The 27,633-nt window shown below is 48.2% G+C and overlaps 1 pseudogene; it reads left to right on the forward strand.

Moving 5' to 3' along the window:
* Positions 1-1,388: 1,388 nt before the first annotated feature.
* Positions 1,389-27,409, forward strand: LOC130188521 (myocardin-related transcription factor B-like; annotated as a pseudogene).
* The last annotated feature ends 224 nt before the right edge of the window (positions 27,410-27,633 follow it).

Consider the following 27,633-nt stretch of genomic DNA (forward strand, 5'->3'; position numbering starts at 1 on the left):
AGGGAATTCTGCCCGGCCCATTTCTGTGTGACTGAACCGTCACAATATCACACATTCCAGCATTAGCAGGCTGTGGGGTCCAGGGCTGCCGTCAATGGCTCCTCTGTGCCGCGTCACCTCAGAGACAGCAGGAATGCTCATCCACTTCCCCCCCCCCTCCTCCCCACAACCACCACCACCACCAAGGCCTTGACTCCACTGCTGGAGGATGCATGGGTCTGTCGGAGGGAGAGGGCAGAGTGTAAACGACAAATAGAGAAGCGATGAGAGGGAGACAAAATGGATGAAGAGCACAGAAAGAAGGGTTCGGAAAGAAAGACAGAGAGGAGGGGAGAGGAGGGGAGGTGTGACTTTATGGCCTGTCGCCTCCTGGCACCAATCACCTGCCTCCAACATGTGCGGTGTGTGTTTGGTGCGTGTGTGTGTGTGTGTGTTGTGTGTGTGTTGTGTCTGTGTGTGTGTTGTGTGTGTGTTGTGTTGTGTCTGTGTCTGTGTGTGTGTGTCTGTGTGTGTGTGTGTGTGTGTGTGTGTGTCTGTGTGTGTGTGTGTCTGTGTGTGTCTGTCTGTGTGTGTGTCTGTGTGTGTGTGTCTGTGTGTGTCTGTGTGTGTGTCTGTGTGTGTCTGTGTCTGTGTGTGTCTGTCTGTGTGTGTCTGTGTGTGTGTCTGTGTGTGTGTGTCTGTGTGTGTGTCTGTGTCTGTGTGTGTGTCTGTGTCTGTGTGTGTGTGTGTGTGTGTGTGTGTGTGTCTGTGTCTGTGTCTGTGTCTGTGTGTGTGTGTCTGTGTGTGTGTCGGTGTGTGTCTGTGTGTGTCTGTGTGTGTGTCTGTGTGTGTGTGTATGTGTCTGTCTGTGTGTCTGTGTGTGTGTGTGTCTGTCTGTGTGTCTGTGTGTGTGTCTGTGTGTGTGTGTGTATGTGTCTGTGTGTGTCGGTGTCTGTCTGTCTGTGTGTCTGTCTGTGTGTGTGTGTGTGTGTGTGTGTGTCTGTGTGTGTCTGTGTGTGTGTCTGTCTGTGTGTCTGTGTGTGTGTCTGTGTGTGTGTGTGTGTGTGTGTGTGTGGGCTCGTTTCAGCATTGTGACTTTAAGCTCCGCCGGCGGTAAGCTGAGATATTAGGATGTGTTTTATATTCCTGCACGTGTTCTGATGCCGGCCTGCAGACCCTCGCACTCGTTCTGCACGCTTGAAATAAGTGTGTGTGTTTTTAGTTCCTCACAGAAATCCGAGGAAGATGAATGTTTTTATTCTTCATCTCGTCAGGCGGCGTGGGACACACAGTTTTCGTGCACGTTGGAGGAAGATGAGCGTCAAAGGGAATGAATGACAGGGCAGGCCAACGGAAAAGAAAGAAGGTCGTGATTTGATGCATGGGGGTTCATTTCTCTTTGTGTAGAGATGGAAAGAGATGAACACCAAACACAGAGCTTCACGGAGCCGCTCAGGGGCCACACTTTGTGCTCGGGAGTCGGTGGAGACCAAAACGGAGCTGTAAGGGGAGTGAATGTTGGACTCCCTTCAGCAGGTGGCCCGAAACAAGACTTTGGAATTCAAACTAATGTTGCTCCCAAGTGGCCGAGAAGGAGTTGAGAACGGAACATGGAAGCACTGCTTAAAAATCTGTCCTGTATTGATGGCACTTCCTTTGTCCTCTGCCTGAGGTATGAATCCCGCTATCCACCTTTTTAGATGCATTTCCTGTCAATATTTTGTCTCCTGGTTTGAACCCGACTGCTGATCAAGTCGACCGGGTTGTAGGAACGCTGCGCCGAGGAAAGTTGAGCCGCCGTTTGAATGTCACTGGGGCGGTTGGCGCCGGTCCAGAAGTGGCAGCAGTAAATTTGGACTTTATGGATTTGTCCTTTCCCCGGAATGACACAGCCGGGGGGGGGGGGGGGGGAGAGGCAGGTGTGCGTGTGTTTAGAGAATTAGGATCCGGAGTGTAATTGGATTAAATGAACAGCATGCAGTTTACACTGGAGGCAATGTGATGTGTTCAAGGGACGATCTTGTTCCTGGTAGTTGCCTCAACACACATATCCCACTCTGCAACACCTGCTCTGCGAAGGTGTGAGCTACAGATGGTCAGGGCGTGCGGCGAAAAAAGAGGCCTCCGACAAAAATGCGACCCAGATATGTGCAGGAGACGAGTCATATTTTCATTTGGGAAGCTCCCTTTTCGCCTGAGAACAGAGTCAGAGCGCGTCTGATGGCTTCTCTTCAGCGTGTGGACGTGGAACGTGGAGCTCCGTGTATACACACACCTGAGTGGAAAGACGGAGGCGCACATGTCTGGGGAATAAGTGGAAATAATAAACATCTGGATGAATGCGGTGGTTGTGGATCACATGGTCACACAGTGTGGGGCGGAGCCGTGAGGAGCAGCAGTAAAGCGTACGCGCGGCTTTTTAATCAAGTACTTGAAACAGGAAGTGGGAAACTGTCTGCGCCGTGGTGTCTTAGCGTGTTCATGTGTTTCCCTTTCCCCCTGCAGTGTGTCGCGCAGCGTCGGAAATACGCGAGGGCAAAGGGCAAAACTGCCCCGAAGAAATATTATTTTGCCCCCGATATCACTCGGAGAGGGGCAAAAGATGCCCCCATAATTTCTATAATAATAGCGTTTTCTTTTTCTTCTTTGTTTTGTCTGTCCTATGTGTAGTGAACTGTACACGCACAAAAATCAATATATATCATTTTTAGTTATAAAAAAAACTAACAAATAAGTTACAATTGTTAATAGTGGTTTAATAAATTTAATAAATACTGCCTAATAGTCTTATTATTGTAATGTTTGTGACAATTGCTCATATTCTGTAAGGCTAAATAACTATTTATTATTTCTGAATTTTTTTTCAAAAAGTGCCCCCAATTTATTTTTCAATGCCCCTGGATTTCACCAGTGGGGGCAAAACTTGCCCCCTAAAAAATATTGTACTGTACACACACAAAAATTAAATAAATATAATTTTGAAATATAAAAAAACTAAGAAATAAGTTATTGTTAAAAGTGGTTTAAAAAAATTAATAAATACCGCCTAATAGTCTTATTATTGCCAATTTTGTGACAATTGCTCATATACTGTAAGGCTAAATAACTATATTTATTATTTTTGAGCAACGGTTAAATGATATTTCACAAGTTTCAAAAACTTCCCCCAATTTATTTTTAAATGCCCCTGGAGTTCAGTGAGTGGGGCAAAAATGCCCCCCTAAAAAAGATGTACATTTCCTCCCCTGGTGTCGCGTAACCTTTTTGGTCGACTTCTCACAGACGACCACAGAGAACTAAAAGATGACAAACCTCTGCGGAGAGCCGTGGATGTCCCAGTTGTTACTCGTACATTCACAGACAGGAAGTCCTCCTCCTCTCACGCGTCTCCGTACTCGCACCCAGGTTGTGAGTGAGCGCCGCCGCCTCGGGGGCTTCCTGTGGCTCGGAGGTGGAGATGATGTCCGCTCGCTGTGGCCACGCTCTCGACTCATTCTCTCGTGTTTCTTCTGCTTCTTGTCTCCCTTTCGGCGTTCAGTTCTCCAGCTGAAGCTGCAGCAGAGACGGTCCAGGGAGGAGTTGGTCGGCCAGGGGATCATGACGCGTAAGTAAAGCGAGGCGAGAGGAGGCGGTGTCGGTCCACCGGCTGAAGAAGTCGTTTCCTTTTTTTTTTGGAGATTGAGATTATAATTTGTTCACGATGTCGGCCTTTTGCTTTTTAAAATCACGTTTGTAACCCTTCATTGATTAGTAATGTTCAATGTCCTCAATCAGTGTGATAAGTAGTGATTATTATCACCTTTTATAGGTAAAACCTACATGTCTGTAACTTCTCACCCTTGATGCAGTCAAATAGTTTGTTTCTGCCAACCAACAGTCCAATCATCAAGGCCTTCCAACGTTTAATAACAAGAAAAATGCAAACCATCAAATCATGATATTTAAGAATCCTGAGCAACAGTTTTTACAAAAATAATTAGGCAATTAATGCAAATGTTGCAGATACATTTTTCTGTTGTAAAAACTAATTAGAATGATATATAATTGAAGTTAATTATCCAAAATGGAACTTGTCTTTTGTCTCACCGTAACTAAGCAGCAGATGAATATGACATACACATACAACAACAGAATAAAACAATAGAACAAATGTTGCAACAAAAACACTTACGAAAAGTAGTTTAAAACATTTCTTTTAAAAGTTCAACTCATTATTTCTAGTTTCAGCCTCATTATTTAGATACGCATAGCCAGGTAGACATAAGGTCAGGTACATATTAGAAGCTTTTCTCAGTATACTCAGTCAAATTCTAAAAAATGTGAATAAGTTATATCATTAGAACCAGTTTCAACACAAGTGAAAATGAAAAGGGAGGGAGGCTGTTCTGCTCCTCGATCAGCTGAGTCCGTTTCTTGAAGTTGATTCTGATTTTTTTATTTTATTTACCGTGAGAATCAACCTGTCACACGGCAGTTCTCTGAAGTGATTTGGGTTGTGGTCCGGCCGGCGCCATCGTCTCCCAACGGGCTTCAAAGAGAATCAAGACAACACCTCAAGCGCCATCGACGACATCCGCTTCCCGCTCTTTATCCGACGGAGAGATTCCACCGTACGCCGTCAAACTCCAAATATTTGGACCGTCAGAGCCGATTTCACGCCTTTGGCTTTTCTCCCACGTCGAGCGAGTAGAGAATACTTCAGCAATGTGCAGAATGCCGTCGTTGCCGCCACACCAGAAGAAGAACACCCCGTTCCGATATTAATCATCAGGAGGAACATATGCATTTCGGCTCGAGAGTTGCCGCCTTTTAAAATCACATTTAGTTTCAAGCTCACTAGCGTCGCCTTTTTTTCTCTTCTCGGAAAAAATAAATATATATTCATCTTCCGACAGACGTTTCATCTGATCGTCGTCTCGCTCGTTCTCACAAAGGAAGTGCGCTGCGCTCTGCTCGTGTTTCCTATTTCTGTGCATCCACACACACACACACACACACACACACTTCCCTTTTACTATACAGAGCCGACGAAACAATAAATAGTTGTTACCTTCGCATTGAAAATGCGGAAGGTTATGTTTTGATCGCCGTGTATTTATTTATTTATTTGTATGCGTGTTATTCGCAGAACTCAAAAAGTATTGAACCGAATCGCATGAAATTTGGTGGGATGATTGGTTATTATCCGGGGACCATTTGATTAGATTTTGGGATCAATCGGGTCAAAGGTCAAGGTCAAGGTCATGGAAAGGTCAACATCTTTTTTTTACCATAGCACGATACATTTTTGTCCAATTGGCATGCAACTAATGCCAAAATGTTCATAATTCAATGCCCAATCTTGTGATATGCGAAGGTATGCGCTCTACCGAGTGCCCATTCTAGTTATCTTTGCGGACAGACGGCGTTAATAAGGAGCGCGGCTCAGACCTCGTCCAATGGGGAGCTACTTTAAAATGATAAAGATGCCAGTAGGAAATTGTTGGGTTTCTTAATCGTCTGTGTAGTGAGGGTTAGTAGTGAGAGAGAGAGAGAGGGAGAGTCTAGCTGTGTCCAGAGGAGCCGGCTCTTGGCTCTTGTCTGTCTTCACTTGTGTGTTTTTGTAGAAACCGACTGGGTCAACATGTTTGTTCCCCGCGGTCTCGTCCCATCAGCCTCTCCACGCTCCTGAACCGAGGGCTCGTCGCTTCATTAGCTGCTCGTTTAGTCTCCTTCGATGTTCAGGCCCTGCTGTAGGCACTGATCATGTGACCAGAGCGGAGACTCTCATGTGGAGACGGGAGGTCGATGTCGTCGCGTTGCCCTCGACAACGACCGGCTACGGGTTTTATCTCGGCTGAAGTCAGAGTGAGGATGTGGCGGAACACTTAGCCGCCGACATACCGGCGACGTCGTCTCGCGTCACATGACCTTTATCGCCATTGTCCCCGTGGTCTCTCGTGGAGACGGACAACGCTGAGTGGAGAGCAGCGGCGAGCACTACTGTATTTTTCTAATTTGGATTTTCAGGATTCTCACGAATTGGTCAAATGTGGTTGGCACAGGTTGCCGTGGTTACCCGGCTCCAACTGCTAAAGGAGGCTCTCAGGACGTGCTAATTACAGTTCAGGCAACACAATATACGTGCTACTATGAATGTAGAGGACGACAGTACGCGGATTGAGCACGTAGCGCATAGTATGCAATTGTTTTTTATTGCGTATGCTGCGAACACAACAGACTACGATGTTGAATAGAAGCAGTCGACTTGAAGCTCATCTCTCACATTGCATCTTGATGTAGCTACACAGTTGGTATTTATCATCTCAAGTCATGGAAAAAGAGGACGTTGACGGACATATTTAGTCATCGTCTTTGCTGACGAAGTCGACACTTTCTCTTGCTCTTGGTCGACGCTCTCACAAACGTTCACTCGATCTCGCTTAACAATGGCGGCCGTCCTCTGGCCGCCCTCCTGTGATGGAGTCTGTCTCTTTATCACTCACTGTCCCTCCATTCCACAACCCCGTTAAAGAATCCTCTTTTTAAACGCCCGCTCTGCAGAGACGTCTTCCGTTCCTTCTCTTAGCCGCGGTGCGCGTGGGCCCATCGGGCTCGGCGCTATAATAAGCCCGCAGTGTGAAACCCTGCCTAGCTTGTTATTAATACACTTCTAAGAATGTGTCTCGGCTAAACCGTAATGTGTTGATGAAGCCTTTTTTTCTCCCTCTTTTTTTTCTTCTATTATTCGTTCGCGAGAGCAATACAAAGAGCAGAATACGGGATGAACCCTTCCCGGTGGAGCTGCTACATCGGCGGTCTGTACGATGTGATGACGGCAACGCGGCCGCCAGAGGAAGTGAGGCCGAAAGTTTAAAGACCGCGAATTTTGTTTCGCTTTAGCGGTATGGCAAGAAGCCACGATGCAGCCACTCATGCTCATAATGGGGTCTTCTCTCTCTGACCTCACCCCTCTACTCTCTATTTCCTCCTCTTCATTTGCCCTTCGGTTTGGTGTTCCGTAGTTGTTCCAGCTGCCTCTCTCCATCTATCATCCTCTCCCCACGTTGGGCTTTGTGACGCGCCGTCTTCTTCCTCTCCATTTCGACCTCTTTCATCCCTCCAAGACCTCATTTTGTGCTCATCCATCCGTCGCTCCCTCCATCCCACCCCTCATTTTCCCCCCCATGTAGCCGGCTGACAGGCGGGCTCAATCCCCCTTGTGGATGGGTGAGAGGTCTAAGAGGGTCGATGTCCCCGGGGTGTGCAAGAGTGAGTGTGTACCGGCAGTTTGACAATGCTCAGCGGCGTGAACTCAGGCTTGAACAGGTACCAGCAGTCTCGCCCAGGGTCGCTAATTTAGTCACTGTGTGTGTGTGTGTGTGTGTGTGTGTGTGCGCAGTCAGAGATTATTAGGACAGCAACACATTTTCTGTTAGCTCCAGCACATTGGAGTTGAAACGAACTGAATAGGCCGGTCACAAATACACCACTGTTTAACGTGTTGTTGTGCATGTTTGAGAGACAAACGAGGCCACGCGATGGTCCCAGAGTTGTAGAACTGTGATGCAAAAGGCTACGTACCACCCAATACGGACATGGACGCCCCCCCCCCCCCGTTAACCTCTCAGTCTTTGGGTTAGTTCAATTCCTTTCAAACAAGTAAAAAACCAACATATTTCACCAAACTACGTGTTCATCCTGCATTGTGTTTGTGACGCACCGGGAGAGGAAGCTAACTCTTTTTATACTTCAAATATTAATCATTATTTCTAACCTTGTCAATGTCTTGATTATATGTTCTATGAAATGTTCAATTCATTTGATAAATAAAAGTGTGAGTTTTCATGCAAGACACAAAATTGTCTGGGTGACCCCAAACTTATGAACGGTAGTGTATGTTCAGTGCCCTGATAATGTCATTATTCAACACAGCCTCTTGTCTGTCTCATCTTGCAGCCTCCTCCTCATGTAGAGGGGCGTGGTCAACCAATAAACAGACGCCAGGTACACAATGTTCCAATCACAAGTCGTCTGCAGTGTCAATCTGAAATGCATGTTTTGGACTCTGGCCTTTAAACCCCCCTCATGCTCGAGTTGTGTGCATCGCTGCTCAATAACCTGCTTGCCCGTATATTCTTCCACGCACTACAACTTTAAGTTTCGATTCTTGTTTTCGAAGCGGAGTCTCGAAGCTCGTACGGGCGTGCTGCATTTAAACTCAGCATGTTGGTGTCATCGCAGCCCTTTCGGCTGCTAGGTGTCGAGCATCACTAATCTCTGAGGTTTTTGCATAATCACAGGCTCGCAGCGAGTCTCGCTCCAGTCATTCGGGAATGCTGAACAGATTCCATGAATTTCACTGCGGTGAAGAGACTCGTTGGACTGGAACCTTCAGAGTCCATTACACCGCTCCTTTTACCGGTCGGCGGGACCACTGCCCGGCCCATTATGCATTCTGTGCCGTCGTACACCCGGGGCAGGCCGTGACGACGCTGGCATGGCACTCGGAATGAGAGAAAGGAAAACGCTTTGGCAATGTAGGAGCAATGTGTCTCCCCATCCGTTAACCTTCAGACCTGGAGAGGAGCAGAGAGCCTTTCGTTGTGCTCTCCAGTTCCCTCACTGTGTGTACACACTGCCGTGTTAATGTTCTCCCTCTCTCTCTCCTCTCTCCCTTATTTTATTCTTCAAGCCCTGAAAAGTTCAGCTGTCTTCCACGAACAGAGGCGGTGCTTGGAACGAGCTCGGGTGAGAACGCCTCCCTCCATTTGATCGGCGGACTCCAAACCGCCCGGTTTCAAGCACACACTCAATATCTGGGTTTTGTCACGTCTGACGTCATAACGGCAACGCTAGAATAACAATGTCATGTCATTGTGAATAAGAAGGGCTGGAAATGACAAGTAAGCCCTGAGACGAGGCCGACGGACACGCTTATTGGATCGTAAAGTGCGGTGTGCAAAAGTCGGTGATTCCCAACAAGGGCTGTGTCTGCGTATGAAAATATACATCCACCACGTTTTGAGATTGTTTGAAAACTCATTATAGTAGGAGGAGAATAGTGAATACATTATGATATTTAGACAGGGTTCGTACGGTCATGGAAAACCTGGAAAAGTCATGGAATTTTAAAACGGTCATTTCCAGGCCTGGAAAAGTCATGGAAAAAACTTAAATCATAAAAGTTTTGGAAAAGTCATGGAAATGTGTTATAATCACATGTTCATTTACGCCGAGTTTGAAATAATTAATATGTTTTTTTAAAGAAAGACGCTTAAAATATAAGCCGGCGTACGCTCTCAATACGCTAAATTCTCTACATTTTTCATGTTTATACTGAGATTTCAGTTTGGTCATGGAAATTTGGTTTAAAGTCATGGAAAAGTCCTGGAAATCCATTGGTCAACATGTGTAAGAACCCTGTTTAGATAAGACAGCTGAAAGTAACATACATTTGAACGTTGGCTAAAATAAATATAGAAATATAAGCACATGTTGGTGTCAATGATTTGGGTTGTTGACTTCATCTGACAGGGCAGTGGGGGTGATGACAGCTGATACCCAGTGCTCTAACTGGTTTACCATGTAGTGATTATGGTTTGAACCTGAGAGCTCATGGACAGATGAAATGTTGGCGAGAGAATGAGTTTTGGGAAAATGATAAGCCGGTGTTATAAATCCAGGGGAGTGATTCTCAACATGTTTTCCTCCGTCAGACTGAGGACTACCTCAAGAGGAAGATCAGGGCTCGCCCGGAGCGGTCGGAACTGATCCGGATGCACATCCTGGAGGGTAAGTGCCACGTAGAGCCTGAATAATCCGAAGGCTCCTAACACACTGCCACGGAAAAAGAAAAAGTACATTTGTTTTGTTTCCTGCTTCCAGAGACGTCGGCGGAGCCGTCGCTCCAGGCCAAGCAGCTGCAGCTGAAGAGAGCTCGCATCGCCGATGATCTGAACGATAAGATCTCCCACCGGCCGGGGCCCATGGAGCTGATCCACAAGAACATCCTGCCTGTTCACTCCAGCATCAAGCAGGCCATCATAGGTACGCCGGGCCGGGTTTCAGATGGATTATATCTGGTCATTCACACTCCCGCTGAATGTCCGTGTGTCACACGTCATGTCATGGGTTGCATCCTCCCCACCCCTCACCACATGGGAGCCCCTCTCCAGTGCTGGAGCATTGGGAGGAGAGTAGAAGAGAGGCTGGGGGTGTAACTCCACACAACAAGTTCGTTAGTTATTGTGGCTCTACATTTGTTTTGTTGTTTTTCTGCCCCCTAGTGGCCACGAAATACGGTAAACACCTTCAAACACAATATGCCCTGTATGCATGTGGACGGGGGAGGTCTCATATGCGTCTGAATGTGAAATACATACCCAGCGTTTAAAGCTCCTGACAGCATGACCACGCACACACACACACATACTCTACCGTTCAAAAGTTTGGGGTCATCCAGACAATTTCGTGTCTTTGACGAAAACTCACTTTTATTTATCAAATGAATTGAAAATTGAATAGAAAATATCGTCAAGACATTGACAAGGTTAGAAATAATGATTAATATTTGAAGTATTCATTTTGTTCTTCAAATTTCAAGCTCAAAGGAAGGCCAGTTGTATAGCTTATATCACCAGCACAACTGTTTTCAGCTGTGCTAACATAATTGCACAAGGGTTTTCTAATCAGATATTAGTCTTCTAAGGCGATTAGCAAACACAATGTACCATTAGAACACTGGAGTGATAGTTGATGGAAATGGGCCTCTATACACCTCTGGAGATATTTCATTAGAAACCAGACGTTTCCACCTAGAATAGTCATTTACCACATTAACAATGTATAGTGTGTATTTTTGATTAATGTTATCTTTATTGAAAAAACAGTGCTTTTCTTTGAAAAATAAAGACATTTCTAAGTGACCCCAAACTTTTGAACGGTAGTGTACATACACACAGATGCCTGGCGATACACATTCCTATCTAATATATAGACAACAACCGAAGTTACACACACAAACGCCCCCTCCTGAGTAATCGTGCTTCAAACAGTCACAGGGGTCGAACTAGGAAGTGAAGGTGTCTCCTCGCGCCTAACCGCTTGACAGACAGGAAGTCCCCTCGCGGCTGTCAGTTTTAAACGGCCGCAGAACCTGTTAATCAAAACTCACTCTTCTATTAGGATGATTACACACTAATTGAAGAGCGAGGACTCTAAATGAATGAAAGGGATTTTAATCCGTCGCAATGTGGGCATAGTGACAGATGTAATGACCCCAATTTCACCCTTTTCAATTATAACGGCAACAATAAACGAAGGGGGGGAAAAAGGAGTCGTTCTGTCAAACTGTTGTCGTACATCTCAGACATTAGAAGATGAGATCAGAGTCGCCGGGTCCAGCGGCTTGATTGATGTGCGGAGGAACGAACTCTGAGCTTCAATAATATTCAGCCTCAGCGGATCCTCCATCGCTGTCACAGACGCACAATAAACACAATTGCGTTACTGCCGGTTATTGTGGACGCACGGGGAACACGAGAGTTGCGTACGGTCGACGTGCAAAAATATAAACGCACACACGCATTGACACACACGTGGGCACGCAGTGAGGAAGTCATCACATTATTGGATCAGAGGGCGTTAAATCAGCCCCATGTTGTCTTTTCATTATTACCTGCTGATGTTAGATTAATGACCAGCGGTGTGTTTCACATCGCTCTCTGCTGCACCCCGGAGCAGCTCCTGTAATTAAATAACACACACGCACCCGCAAAAAGAACAAAAGTCTCTATCCTAGTCGAGCAAATCCCTGTAAAGACTCGAGAGTCTGCAAAATAATGAAAAGATTATATGATATCCCTGAAGGAAATATTAGCAGGACCACGACTTGGATTCACCCCTGTGCTGATCTGGTCTCATAGGGGTGTATATAATACAATATGTTTTTATACAGTTGTTTTTAAACTGATGTATTGATGATGTAAGAGGATATCATTGGTGGCACAGAGGCCTCACACAGACAGTCGATGCATTCACAGCATGAATTACGCAACTGATCCTCCAGAATTCTCATCGTTCACCCAGAGGGACGCCATCTGTCACAGGAAACCCGGCGTGGCCGAGGCGGCCGGGCTCACTTGGCTGCACTGGAAGTCAACTCGGATGAATGAAAACTAACATTACTGGGATAAAGGGCGGAAGAGTGATTGCAAAGACGTCCTCTAAAACTGTCTCACGTGGGCGCGATGTGCAGGCAGAGAGGACACGCGTTTAGGATTCTCCGCAGCAGCCGTCGGGTGACAGTTCTGGAGCAGACTCCCCGAGAGGAAGAAAGTTGTGTGTATTTTTTGTCCAATTTCACGGGCCGTGATGCGTTTGCTGATAATGGGAGAGCACGTGCTGGTGGTCGTTATGGCTGAAGGGTGCTAGAAGGATATATAGAAGGATGCTAATTTCAGTGGCACAGTGCAATTAGTTTAGATTGTGGGGAGGAGTCCACGGGCTCGACACCTGTCCGTCATCGTACCCTCTCCGCCCTTCTCTCCTCTCTCAGAGACGCGCTTTCCAAAGGCTTCAGGTGATAACTCGTCATGTGACGAGGACAGCAGTTACAGCCTGTCTCCAGAGCAGCCGGTGGGCCTGGAGTCTCCTCTGGGGCCGCTGCCCTCTCCGCCAGAGGTGCTGGCCAGCAGCCGCGACGTCGCACCTCCCACACAGGTAGAGGATCACTCCCCACGGAGAGACACACACACACACACACATCCATGACACACGACATGCGTGTCCTCTCCAGTGTGATGAGCTTCACCGTGTCATGGGAATTCAGATGTTTCTCAAACAGGCGATGTACGGGCCTGGCTGATTTCATTGTATTTATTGGTGTCATCGGGGGTTAGTTTAGCTCTTTACCTTACTTTAAGGTTATGTTTTGAGCGCCGTGTATTTATTTATTTATTTAATTGTATGCGTGTTACTCGCATAACTCAAAAAGTATTAAACCGAATCGCATGACATTTGGTGGGATGATTGGTTATTATCCGGGGACCATTTGATTAGATTTTGGGATCGATCGGGTCAAAGGTCAAGGTCAAGGCCATGAAAAGGTCAGAATCTTCTTTTTACCATAGCGCGGTCAATTTTTATCCATTTGGCATGCAACTAATGCCAAAATGTTCATAATTCAATGCCCAATCTTGTGATCTGCGAAGGTATGCGCTCTACCGAGTGCCCGTTCTAGTTTTAAGTATGTTTCCATCTTCTCAATTAGGTGTCTCCTCCTGCTCTTGCTCTGCCACCGCTCTCTGGATCCTCCCCCCAATTCAAGTTGACCAATGGGATGGCACCATCGTCCGCCCAGAGGACCGGAGCGACTTCACAGATCAAAGTAGGTGACATCTAATAATAAATGTGCGAAAAGAACCTTTTTAAACCCTGAAAAGAAGCCGTGTGAACTATGCATGATGTTCTGATTTAAAGCTGCTCTCATAAATATTTATATTTTAACTATGGATCAAATTACTCTGCAACGAGACAGAGGGGCCACTCGTAGGGATGAAGAGCTCCCATCAGCTCTACAGTCGGTTGTAGCGTCTTTAAGCTCATCGATTTGGTTTTCATGGTCAACCTGTTTGCAGCAGCAGCAAACAACAATAAACTTTTAAATAAACAGTATACAGACAAAGGTAGTGACCAGCTGCTGGACATATTGGAGCATTTAGGGAAACAGATATTTCTTATTTAGGAGTTGGTAGAGAGCCAAACAGCTACAAGGAAAGTGCATACATCATTACTGTGATTGATGCCGTTGTGTAAATGTTTACGGTCGGCACTTTTCATCCATTCTCTGTTTTCAGTGTCATCCTAAACCACACTCTGACCGCTCTGCACAGCGACACAAGAAACCCAAGGACAACAAGCCAAAGGTAGATGGAAACCGGAGAGGAAACGCGTGAGTCCCGGCCGCAGCAGTCGGCCATTTGTTTCACCGTTAATGTGTTGCCTTCTAGATTAAGAAGTTAAAGTACCATCAGTACATCCCTCCGGACCAGAAGGGAGATAAAGAGTCTCCTCCCCATCTGGACTCGTCCTACGCCAAAATCCTCCAGCAGCAGCAGCTCTTCCTGCAGCTCCAGATCCTCAGTCAGCAGCAGCAGCACTACAACTACCACGCCATCCTGCCGGCACCGCCCAAGTACGTTGTGCGTTGTGCGCGAGCTTGTGCGTGCGCGGTAACCCCCGGAGACCCCTGACTCTGACTCCCTCTCCGACAGACCTCAGCAGAGAGATCCGCGGCCATCTTCTTCCTCCTCCATTTCCACCACTACCTCCTCCCCCCCTCGACCCGTCGCTGCCCCTTTTTAATGTTTTCTTTGCCACAAACACATCGGCACTAACAGCATACGACCACAGCACACTTTTGGACATAAACTTTTGCGCAAAACAAGGGTTTTTGTCCACTTTTTCCATCGATCCAGCGTGGCCGGCAGAGATCGTACGAGCGAACCACATCAACAACAGTGGAGCCGCTACTACGGGGAGACGACGAAAACATCGAGGGAAACGGAGCGGAATTCGGAACAGACTGAGAGTTCAAGCCCACCGCCCACCTCTGCCCAGCATCCTTCTTGCTAACGTCCAGTCTCTGGAAAATAAGATGGATGATGTTAGGGCAAGGATTAGATTCCAACGGGACATGAGGGATTGTAATATCTTTTGTCTGACGGAAACATGGCTGAACCCGCTGGTGCCGGATCGAGTCATATGCCCAACCGAGTCCTTCTCTGTTTTCCGTGCAGACAGAACGGAAGAGTCTGGTAAATCTAAGGGTGGAGGGGTTTGCTTCATGACGAACAACATGTGGTGCGACCCCAAGAACATTAAGACTCTTTCTCGTTCCTGCTCGCCGAACCTGGAACATCTGACGATCTCATGCCGTCCATTCTACCTTCCCCGGGAGTTCAGCTCGGTCATCACCACAGCCGTCTACATACCACCACAAGCGGACACCGACGTAGCACTATCGGACCTACATGATGTGTTATGTCGGCATCAGAACAAGTATCCCGACGCGGCTGTGGTGGTGGCTGGGGACTTTAATAGGGCAAACCTAAAAAAAGTCATGCCGAACTTTCACCAGCACATTACGTGTGCTACCAGAGGAAAGAACGTTGGACCACTGCTATACGCCATTCAAGAGAGGCTACAAGGCTGTCTCTCTCCTTCCGTTCGGAAAATCAGACCATGCCGCCATTTTTCTGCTTCCGGATACCGCAAAAGATCGCGGGAAGCGGTAGTGACGAGGAACGTAACGCGGTGGTCTGACCAATCAGAGGCTGAGCTACAGGACGCTCTGCGTGTTGTCGACTGGGACATGATCCAATCCAGTTCCAGTGACGTCAGCGAGTTTGTGGAAGTAGCAATGAGCCTCATAGCAACGCTTAACGGACACCATCGTCCCCACGGTAAAAGTTAGGGTCTTTCCTAACCAAAAGCCGTGGGTTGATAGATCCATCCGTGAAGCTGTGAACGCCCATACTGCTGCCTATAACTCCGGTCTTGTATCCGGCAACATGGACGAGTACAAGGCAGCGGTCTATGGACTGAGGAGGGCGGTGAAGAAGGCCAAGAGGAGGTACCGAGACAGAGTGGAATCACAGATGGAGCAGCGCGACACCAGGCGCCTATGGCAGGGGCTACGGACTATCACAGACTACCAGAGCAGACCCGCGCAATGGTGAGTGCCGACGCATCCCTAGCGGACGACCTGAACTCATTTTATGCACGGTTTGAGGCTAGCAACAACAGCGCTAGCTCGCCGCTAACAACAACACCGTTAAGCGTAGCCGAGGTGAGTTCTACCGCTGGGGATGAACACACACTCTCTGTGACCGAGCACAGTGTGAGGAGGGCTCTGTTGAGGGTGAACACCAGGAAAGCTGCAGGTCCAGATGGCATATCTGGGCGAGTACTGAAGACCTGTGCTAACCAGCTAGCTCCAGTGTTCACCACAATATTCAACCTCTCCTGGCTGAGTCCGTGGTCCCCGCCTGCTTCAAGAGATCCACTATTGTCCCTGTGCCCAAGAATGCTTCTCCAGCATGTATGAATGACTACCGACCGGTGGCCCTCACCTCGGTGGTCATGAAATGCTTTGAGAGGCTGATAAAGGACTACATCTGCGCCTTCCTCCCTTCCTCCATGGACCCGCTGCAGTTTGCTTATCGCCCAAACAGATCCACAGATGATGCTGTCTCCCAGGTACTGCACACCACACTCTCTCATCTGGACAGCCAGAGGGGGCTATGTGAGACTGCTGTTCATTGATTATAGTTCCGCTTTCAGCACCATAGACGCCTCCAGACTGGCCGGCAAGCTGATTGAGCTGGGACTGAACACCCTCCTGTGTGCTTGGATCCTGGACTTCCTGACCGCCAGGCCACAGGTGGTCAGGGTGGGCAGACACACCTCCAAATCCCTCACCCTGAACACAGGATCCCCCCAGGGTTGCGTCCTCAGCCCCCTACTGTACTCCCTGTACACACATGACTGTGTGGCCAGGTTCAGCTCCAACACCATCATCAAGTTTGCGGATGACACAGTGGTGGTGGGCCTGATCTCCGACAACGACGAGAAAGCCTACCTGGAGGAAGTTGCTGATCTGTCACTCTGGTGCCAGGACAACAGCCTCATCATGAATGTCACCAAAACTAAGGAGCTGATTGTGGACTTTAGGAGGGTACAACAACAGAGGACGTACTCACCACTGGGGATTAACGGGACTACTGTGGAGAGGGTGAGGGGGTATAAATACCTGGGAGTCCACATCACCGAGGATCTGACATGGTCAACAAACACAGACACTCTGGTGAGAAAGGCAAGGCAGCGCCTCTACCACCTCAGGCAGCTGAGGAAATTTAAAGTTTCCCAGAGGATCCTTCAGTCCTTCTACTCTGGAGCTGTAGAGAGCGTCCTGACAGGAAGCATCACAGCCTGGTTTGGCAACTGCTCCGCTCAGGACAGGAAGGCTTTCAGAGAGTAGTGCGTTCGGCTGAACGCACTATTGGAACTACACTCCCCACCCTGCAGGACTTGTACACCAGGAGGTGCAGAACCAGAGCCGGCAGGATCATGAAGGATCCACACCACCCCAACAACAGACTGTTTCAGCTGCTGCGGTCAGGCAGGCGCCTCCGTAGTCACGCTGCAAGAACAGAGAGACTGAGACGGAGTTTCTTTCCTCAGGCCATCAGGACTGTGAACTCCGACCTCACCAGGACCCCCACATAGACCCACACAACTGCCCCTCTTAGGCACACACACACACACACACACACACTTACTGTAAATATTGTGTTGTTTTTTATTGTAAATAGTGTGTACTTGTTGCCCTTGCACATTCCTGCTGAGCATTGCCACTTTCATTTCACTGCACACCCTGTGTGTGTATGTGACAAATAAAACATCTTGAATCTTGAATCTTGAAGGCTCCGTCCAACCCGGGCGGTCACCTCCGTCAGGGTCCGGCTGCGTCACGCGGGACAAAGCCAGTGTCTCTACCTCCGAACCTGGATGAAATGAAGGTTAGCTGCACAGCAACGTAGAGATGCAGGCAGCGCGGTTAGTTTATGATCCATGTGGCATGTCTCATCGAGCTGCAGCTCTCGCTGCTACACGCTGCGGGTCAATGGAGTCACCGGTGTTGACATATGTAAAATATTTACTAAAGGTCGTTCCAGAAAGCCGGCCTGCCAACTTCGAGCTGACAGAGAAAGCGCGAGTGATGGATTCGTCTCTCTTTTTATTCTCTCTCTCTCTCTCGATCCATTTCAATTCCCCTCGGATCTCGATCCTCGTCTTCTTTGCTCTTCCTCGCTCTCGCCCGTCGGTCTCAATTTCTGTGTCAATCCGTCTTTCGTCAGGTCGCGGAACTGAAGTCCGAGTTGAAGTTGCGCGGCTTGCCCGTCTCCGGCACCAAGAACGACCTCATCGAGAGGCTGAGGGCCTACCAGGAGCTGAGCGCGGGAGGCGACACTACCCCCGCGCCGACAGCAGGGGGTGCCACAGGGCCAGGGGCCGAGGGAGCGGGGAGATCCTCCTAAGCCGCCGCTGCAACCGCCAACAACAACAACAACAACAGCAGCCGCTTCAGTGCAACGAGGCGTCTTCTCTGACCGGTCAGTCGAGCAGCACGCGGAGCTCCTCTCGTCGGAGAGTCGTGTATTCAAGTGTTAAAATGAGAAGGAAGAGGTGGAAAACCGCGTGGATCATTTATCCCGACTGTCGCGTCCCGCCCTGTGTGTCGCGGATGCAGGTGGCAGTGCGGCCGCGCGTCAGCAGCTCGTGGCCTGTGGGGGCGCCGCGTCCCCCCCGACCGCCTCACTCACACACTATGCCTGCTCGCCGGGCGCCATGAGCCCAGAGGACAGCGGCTTCAACAGCGACCCCTTGGGGGAGATGGTCAGAATGTTTTGTTGTTGTTGTTGTAACACATTGACATAACCTCGGTGAGGGGCACGGCGGTGTCATCAGCTGAACTAGTACCAACAATTATGATTAATTCATCTGTAATGAAATGTTTTAAAGGATATTTGTGATAATGATAAACTTTTTTTTAATTTTATTTTTTACCATTTACTGAGAATACTTTAATTATTTTACCATATATCTGTTGTTCAGCTATAAATATACATTAAATATCCTGCAGATACTTCTTTCCAGCACTCATATCTGACATATTACATTTCTAGAATGCCTATATTAAGTATGACAGTGTATTTAAATATAAACACTTCTAACTTAATGGTCTTTCTAAATAGACCAATCAAGATTTGTATGAATCTTTGGTTTATGACCTGCAAAACAAGAGACATCGGCCTCAACTGTACCTTGTGTTTAGTGCTAAGCTAACGTGCTAAACTCAGATGGCGAGTATGGTAAACCTGCTCGACATCAGCACGCTAACGTTGTCATTGTGAACACGTTCGCCAGCATCCAGACCTTACATTGTTATTGTTGTTATTTCCTCTCTTCTAGATGAGTTCGCACATCGCCCACGTGAGCCGTCCGCCGTGCTCGGCTGCTCGGCTCGCGGCCGGCATCAAAGAAGAGCCGCGGTGCTCCGGCCCCGCCCCGTGCCAGTTCTCTGCCAGGCGGGACTCGCTGCAGAAACATCGGCCGGCCCCGTCGCCGGCCGTCGCCACGACAACCCCGGCTCCGGTGGCCGCTGTGGACAAGGACCGGCTGCTGCGGGAGAAAGACAAGCAGATTGAGGAGTTGACCCGGATGCTGAGGCAGAAGCAGAGGCTGGTGGAGGTGCTGCGGATGCAGCTGGAGCACGTGAACCGAGGAGGGTGAAACAAGAACCTCCCGATGGACCCGACGGCCCGCTCTCATTCGGCCATCCGCCGCTCTCCCCTTCGCCGTCGCCCGTTTCGAGCGAGGTGGACGTCATCCGGGTGGACGTCAAGCAGGAAGCCATGGAGGCGGAGGACGCCGCGCGCGAGACAACGATGCACTTACCGGACGCTCGTGGGTCACCGCGGCCTTTGACGCAAAGTCACGAGCAGCTTCGGCTCCGAATCCAGCCGGAGCCGCCGAGCACGCAGGCGAGGCGGCAGCATGTCCGCCCGCCGCAAGCCGCCCTGCAGCCGGCCCAGCAGCCGGCCGTGCAGAAGCTGTCGCTCCAGCAGCAACGCGGCTTCCAGGACGAGCAGACGGTCGTCGCGCAGAGCCGCGGCCCGACGCCGGAGAACCTGCAGAAGCTTTCTCAGCAGCGGAAGAAGAAGTCTCACAAGCATCATCTGAAACAGCTGCAGCTGCAGCTGCAACTGTTGCAGTCGCAGCAGCAGCAGCAGCAGCTGAAGCAACAGATTCTGCTGAAGCAGCAGAAGTCGTTCTTGCAGCAGCAGCAGACGAAACAAGTGCAACAAATACTGATTCAGACAAAGATGCAGCAGCAGCAGCAGCAACAGGTGCAGCAGCTGCAGCCTCCACAGGTCAGGACATCCTCCACCCCTCACATAGACTGTGAGAACGTTCCGCCGCATCCAGTTAGTTGAATCATGAGTAGTTGGTCACTCCGATAATAAATGTGAAGCACGACCCTGTAACAGGACCACGTCCGTTACCCGTGGGTTTCCCCCCCCAGCACCAAAGATCAGCCCGGAACCACGAGGTTTGGTTGGAAGACATGCTTTTATTCAGCAGCGCGCGCACACACCGAGCAGACCGCAACACTATGCCTCTCCTCCCTCCCCTGCTCCACTGAGGGCTTTTATGAGCGTGGCCTCGGCTGCTGACTGATTGCAAATCACCAGCAGCCGAGGCCAAATTAGCGACAGCTGCCACAGACCCGTTCTCTCAAAGTTCCCCTGTTTGTTTTTTTATTAGGTGTCTCATGCGTCCTTCACCCAGCAGTCAGGCTCCGCCCATCCTTTCCCACTGGACCTGCTCAAGAGCAACTCCGGCCCGACTCTGGTCACCGACGGCAACGGCAACCACTTTCTGGTTGCGCTGACCAGCCACGTCCCCGAGAGCCAAGGGACGGCTGCCCCCGGCAGCAGAGCGACCAATCAGATCGCACTGCAGGTACGCGACTCACTTTCAGCAATGCTCTTCGAAAGATCCAGATTGTTCCGTGCCTCTGAACGTGTCCTGTGTGCTCCCACGTTCAGAGAAGTAGAATCACAGGTTAACCAAGATGAATGTCATCACAGGTGCAATGCTGACGTACTCTTTTTATGATAATAATAAGCACTTATACTACTTCTAACTACACGTTTTTTTCTCCCAATAGCGACTCCCTGACCACAACCCGGGGACTCAAATCAAACAGAGTACGCACAAGAGCTTCTTAACACAAGAGGCCAAGGTGAGACATTGATGATCTGAACGGGGCTGAAGTAGGATTGTGTTAAATATACACTACCGTTCAAAAGTTTGGGGTAACCCAGAAATGTCCTTTTTCTTCAAAGAAAAGGACAGTTTATTTCAATGAAGATATCAAATTAATCAAAAATACACTCTAGATATTGTTAAAGTGGTAAATGAATATTCTTGGTTTTTAATGAAATATCTACACAGGTGTATAGAGGCCCATCAAGACTTATAGAGGGTTAGAAAACCCTTTTTATGTGAGCGCAGCTGAAAACAGTTATGCTGGTGAGAGAAGCTCTAAAACTGGCTTCCTTTGAGCGACAAGTTGGAAGAACCAAATTAATATTTCAAATAAAAATCATTATCTCTAACCTTGTCAATGTCTTGACTATATGTTCTATTCATTTGATAAATACAAGTGCGAAATTGTCTGGGTGACCCCAAACTTTAAAACGGTGATGTATATGTTGTATATTATGGCTTGGATTTTCAGATGTTCACTACATTATGATCGTGGCCCAAAAATAATTTCATCAAATTAATATTCCTGTAGAAAATCCATCTTCAGTTGTATTTGTTGCCTTTTTCTGCTCCGCTGATTCCAGCCGCAGTGTAAATTAATGACGGCCGCCGCTCGAGACGGCGGCGGCCGTCTCTGATAAGAGCCCGATGCTGATGATTATTGCTCGGCTAATTACTCCAACGGCATCGTCCATTACGATGATCTATGTCGTTAACGCAGGAGGAACACAACATTCCGTCACATCTCGTCTAATTGAGACGTACCGCGTCTCTCGGCGAGTGCAGGTGCGCCGAAAAATGTCAAGATTTTGGTAGACGACCGCGCGCTGACGGCACACGTGTTCACCCCCCCGCTGTTTATTTGTCGCAGTCTTAATTGAGATTATTGATGATTTCAACTGGCAGCAGCACTCGCTGGTGAAATAGCAGGTATTGCTGCGTACTTACGTCTCCCCTCTTTGTGATGAAGCCACAGAGCGCGAGGCCTCAGGTAGAGCCGCCTCGGCAGGACGTCTCTCTGTGTTTGTCAGCGCCTCCCTGCCTGCAGCCTTTCTTCAAGGACCAAGACCCCGCCCCCTCAGGGAAAAACACTCCGTCGCCGTCCTCTCGCACCGTAAGTCCCCTCCGGACGGCGCCCCGTGTCGTCCAGTCACATCGTCAGAATGTTTCCCTTCTCTCGTATCCGGCCTTCACTTCCGTCCCCTCTCCTCCCAGGAGCTGTGTCCCAGTCTGGACGTCTTGTTTAGTCCTCCGTCTCAGCATCCCACCAGACGGCCGCCTCGTCGCCCAATGACAAAGTACGTCTGATGGCGTCAATTGTGCGAGAAAATTGTGATTTGAAAGCCGTGGGAGTGTTTCTGAGGTTTTTCTAACCTACATTTAGCTGCTTAACCTTCCTCTTGTGTTAGGGTCGGCACCGACCCGTTTTAGGTTTTAAATGCAAAAAAGAACCACATACATTTGTTTATTTTCATCAAGGCTTTTTGACTTTGTCAGGAACCTCTATTTCAACAAAATAAAACAAAAACATTTTGTTTCACTAAATTATAAAATGCTCTGGTTGAAATTATGACCTTTGTGTTGTTAGGGTCGGTTTCGACCCGGTTATAAAAATAAGATTATAAAGCAATAATTAGAGCCAAAACTGAAATCATAAGCGCACTGACAGCCAACACAGTGACAGCCAGCTCCTCCCCCAATCATGGGAGCTTTAGGGGATTCTCATTTTGCATTGTTCTCTACAGAATCTACAGATTTACACAGGCAAAGCTGCGAGTGGCATCCCTGAGAAAAACCAAGGAAAACGTGTGGTCCTCGATATGACTACTGGACTGCAGGGTCACAATATCACTTGTGACAATTTCCTTACCAGCTATGACTCAGGCCACCTGATTCTAAAAGAAAGAGGTGTGAGGTCGGCCCAAGCAAGACACGTATTGTGCTTCAACTGCAAGAAATATCTCTGCAAAGAACACAATAAAAGTGTCACTTTTTAAATTGAAATATGATATACTGACAAAGAAAAGGCCCAGAAGCCCACACCAACAATATTAAAACCAATATTTTCATGGATAAGGAAGCCTAACAAGGTAACCAAGAGATGAGAAACAAATTGGATGATAGATCATTGTTGTTGGTGTATTTTACAGCTGATTTAAGACACGGGTCGGCACCGACCCGCTAACATAAGAGATGGTAACAGAAAGCTAACACAGGAGGAAGGTTAAGCTGTCGTTTGTGCATCGTTTCATATTTCACGTCAAGCGCTCGAGTCGCATACTAATGCGCTACGTGAACTTTACACACACTTTTGAAGGGTAATGTGTGTGTGTGTGTGTCCTCAGGATACAGAGCATGAAGAGGATTTTATTGACATCATTTTGCAGACAGGAGGTAAGATGCAATAACATCGTCTTATCCGTTTGTTGTGTAATAACTAGGGCTGTCAGCGTTAACGCGTTAATCTATGCGATTAATTTGGCCGCGTTAACGCACTAAAATATTTTAACGCAATTAACGCAACTTTGTTTACTTCCGGTGTGCCTTGAAGTTTTTACACTCCTCTGTGTCAAACCGCGGCAGTACAGTTTAACACTGTTTCCGTTATTTCAAAAATTATTTCTCCGCGAAAATAAGGAACAGAAATCAGTTTAAACTCGTGGATGAATCAGTCGGGTTTCCTCCTGCTCCTCCTTCCTCCCGTCTTCCCCTCTGATACACAGAGGAACGAAGGGCGACGTGTCGGGTGACGCGGCGCGGAAATAACTCGTCACACGAAACCTTCAACGTGATTGGTCAATCCGTTTGTCTGTCAACATTTTGCGAAAAAAACAACCAATGAACACTCAGTAAATCACAAAGGACCTCCCACCTCACATGTGAGGCTCATGAGCAGCCTGTCAGTCAGAGAACCAGAGAACACGGCGCGAGGACAATGTGCCTCAATATATAGAGAGCTGAGATTGTTCTGGAATGTTTGATGTAGAACACATGGGCATGTGTCAAATGAAAACGCCTTTAAAAGGTGAATTTACATTTTTTTGTAAAATGTATAAAATGAGCCCAGCCTCCAGAGGGTTAACGTGACATATTTGAATGTCAGTCAGTTACCAAGGCCACTGGTTCTGCTGTTGTTCAGTGTTAAAGATGACAGGACCAATGGGGTCTCAATATACTTTTTTTTTTACTAATCTGATGTTTCACTGAAGAAACAATTTATCATCCACGATATTAAATACCTCGCTGGCACTTTATACGTAGGAGCCTCTTTGAAAACACAGCTCTGTGTGAAGTGTTGTCTTTAAAAAGAAGAAAAAAAAACTTTTAATCGCGATTAATGAATTTCAAAATGTGCGATTAATTAGTTAATTTTTTTTAATCGATTGACAGCCCTAGTAATAACTTATTTTACTCGGCCGTCTGCTGATTATTGGATCGGGAGTGATTGCCTTCGCTCTTAGTTTCGATGCCTTTGTTGCCGTCGTCAGCTTGTCGGTACATCCGTCCGCTCTCTTCTCGTGAAGGTGATGCCTCGGGAACGTCCTGGAACTAATGTCTTCACATTTTCCACGAACATCCACTCGGACTGATTAGAAGTTGGTGGCCAAAAGCATCCGTGACCTCTGAAGATGTTTTCTTTTTGTCCAAACCGGTGGCATTCATGAAAATGTCTTCATGATGGATGGATGAGGAAGAGGATGAGGATGATATTTGGGCCAGACATGGATGTGGATTGTACTTGACTGGCTGGTGATTCTGGTTTAATTCTGTTTCTTTCCCCTTCAGAAATGTCGACGACTTTCAACCCAGCACCGGACCCTTCTCTGGAATGTCTGAGTCCACGCTCCTCTTCCTCTTCTCCTCACTCCTCCCCGTTCCAGCTGATGCTCTCCCCCCCCATGCCTCCGTTCTGTGACACCCAGCAGTCGGCCTCCTCCATGCAGTCTGATCTCCAGACTCTGGCCGACGCCATCGACGAGAAACGCCACCTCTGTAGCTCCGAGAGCGGACGCCTGGAGGACTTCCTGGAGAGCGCCACCGGGAAGCCCCTCCTGGGGGTGGAGCCCGGAGGCCTGATGACTTTGATTGACGACCTCCACAGTCAAATGCTGTGCACCCCCAGCATCCTGGACCATCCCTTGTCTCCGATGGATACCTTCGACCTGGCAACGGAGGGGGAGCATGGGCTGGACGGTATGGATTGGTTGGACCTCACCATGGGAGGAGAGAGGAGGGAGGAAACCTCCACGCTGGCCCCGCTCGGCTCCCAAACACCCCCTAGTGTCTTCTCAACAGACTTCCTGGACGGCTCCGACCTGCCGATCCACTGGGACTCCTGCCTATTGCCCATCGCAGTCCGACCGCAAGGACGGGGCTCAGTTGCACTCGCAGAGAAACATGTAATTTATTGCTTCGGTATCGGGTTATTACTCTTTCTGTGTCGTCCCACACACTGGTGTATTGAATCTTCAAGCACTTTGACCTTTTATTTAATTTACACACTCTAAGTGTATTGATTTGCGTGCGCAGACACTTATTAGGCAGGTCCTATATCTGTTCCAGTTTGAGGCACCGCTGTGGATTTGGTCCTGATTATGGATGAGACGCTTCTAACCGAGCCGCGTTGCTCACGTGTGAATCAGTCTCATCTTTTCTCGACGCCGCGCTACCCAGAATCAGTTTGACCTTTTGTCTAATCGGCAGCGCAAATCCTCTGTCGCCTTGAGGAGCGACGATAATCGATAGTTTACCACGACAGCCAATCGATAACCAAAGTGTCGGTCAAAGAGAAGGATTTTCGAGCAACAGGATGGACGAGCTGCACTCTGATGCTATCATTTCAAAAGATGTGATTCTGAATCTCGTGTTTTTCGAAGCAGCGGTCCAGTGTTTCGGAGCTCCGCCCCCTCGTGCCATAAAGATGCGGCTGCCATGCTCCCTTTATAAAACCTTGAATGTTACTGCAGCAGTGGCGTTGGTGCTGACTCGGAGGAAGCGGCCGGGTGAGCTCCAGGCCCTGCTGCTGCAGACGGACCACGTAAACCCGATCCCATTCGTGGTGTATGAGGAGCAGCTGATTCGCTGCGCAAAGCATGCTGGGATACCTGCGTTGAGACGAGAGGGCCCGGCCGGTTCAGAGACTCAAATAGTGCTTCCCTCAAGACGGCAAAAAACTACAACCAGGAAAGGTCAAAACCAGACTAACGATAATATTTTTGCAGTTTCTATCTCTCAAGGTGATTTCCTGCATTTCATCCACAATCATCTTTTTGAACAGCATGCATTAAAAAGAAAATAGTTGACAGACAAACTATGAAATAGCTCAACGGTTTCACACAGCCGCAGTGTGACCGCACAACCCAGATTAGTCGTTTCAGATTCCAATAACAAAATGATGGTTGAATATTAAATTGATATTTAATATTCCTCCATATTCAAAATGTTTTTTTAATAGAATTGCACGCGTAATAGTTATGTCTTTTGGTTTGAAGTCTTCTGAATATAAACACGGTCGTTGGAGCGCTGCACCGGTGCTCCTCGCGGTCTCCGTGGTAACGTCGGGCACTCGGGTCTCGATAACCGCCGTGCTGTAGTTCCCTTTCCATTTGCACTTGTTTTTATTTTGCATGTGTACACGCACATTGTTAAAGGAAAGGATGACTCCTGCAGTTTGATAGATTCACAAACGCCTTCTGCGTAAGGCTCCTTGGTGTTCTTCATGGTGATGTGTGGGTATCCTGTACTGCATCAGTACTTCTGCCAATGGGGATGTAGTCCTCTTTCTCTTTGAGATATTACAATGATCTGTTCTACACGTTTTAGCCACGTTGTTACGAGATGCATTCATCCGTCTCTATTGTTCAGTCGTTCCTCTGCGGAACGTTCTGGTGATGCAGCTTCTGTGTTGACTGTGACTGCTTCTGACAAAATGTCTGTATTGTGAATCCTAAAGCTCCGTGGAGACGCAGCGCGACAACAAACACACGTTTCCTTTACACATGGCATTTGTCAAAATGGCGGCGCGCTCAGTCGCGAAGTCTCGTCGGTCCCGTTTAGGTGCACTTTTTTTTGTTTATTTGTGTGTTTTTTTATTAGCCCAAACAGTAACCTGCTGGGCGAAGGTTATTTTTAGCCGACAGGACCTGTTGGAAATAGGTCTGAAATGCGAGCAGACAATTTCGGCGGAGTTTACAAGCCGGGAAAACATTCCCTCAGCACTGGCGCGACCCCCCGGCTCACAATGGCTAACGTTACCTACCATCAAAAGACGGCGGCGAAGGAAGCGCCGTGGAGACAGGGGTGGTCCGCTAAACAGACTGAAGCGAGACCCACACAGACCAGCGATACCGAGCCTATTCCTGGCTAACGTGAGGTCGCTAGCAAACAAGATGGATGAATTAAGGCTCCGTGTTGAAACGAAGACGGTGAACAGCTGTGTGCTGATCATAACAGAGAGTTGGCTAACTGCTGGCATACCGGACGCTAGCATCGAGCTACAAGGCTACACAATGCACAGACAAGACAGAGACGCTATGGCTACAGGGAAAACACGCGGTGGATTATTAATCTACATTAACAACGACTGGTCTTCAGACTCCAAATTGGTAAGCAGCCACTGCTCCAAAGATCTGGAGTATATCACAGTCAAATGCCGACCCTTTCACCTGGCCAGAGAGCACTCAGCCGTCTTGATAACATCTGTTTACATAGCCCCTGATGCTAATGCTAGCTCGGCGCTAGCTTTGTTACACGGCTCCATCAGCGCACAACAAA

The sequence above is a fragment of the Pseudoliparis swirei genome, chromosome 23, assembly GCF_029220125.1.
Source record: "Pseudoliparis swirei isolate HS2019 ecotype Mariana Trench chromosome 23, NWPU_hadal_v1, whole genome shotgun sequence".
In the NCBI taxonomy this organism is placed as follows: domain Eukaryota; kingdom Metazoa; phylum Chordata; class Actinopteri; order Perciformes; family Liparidae; genus Pseudoliparis; species Pseudoliparis swirei.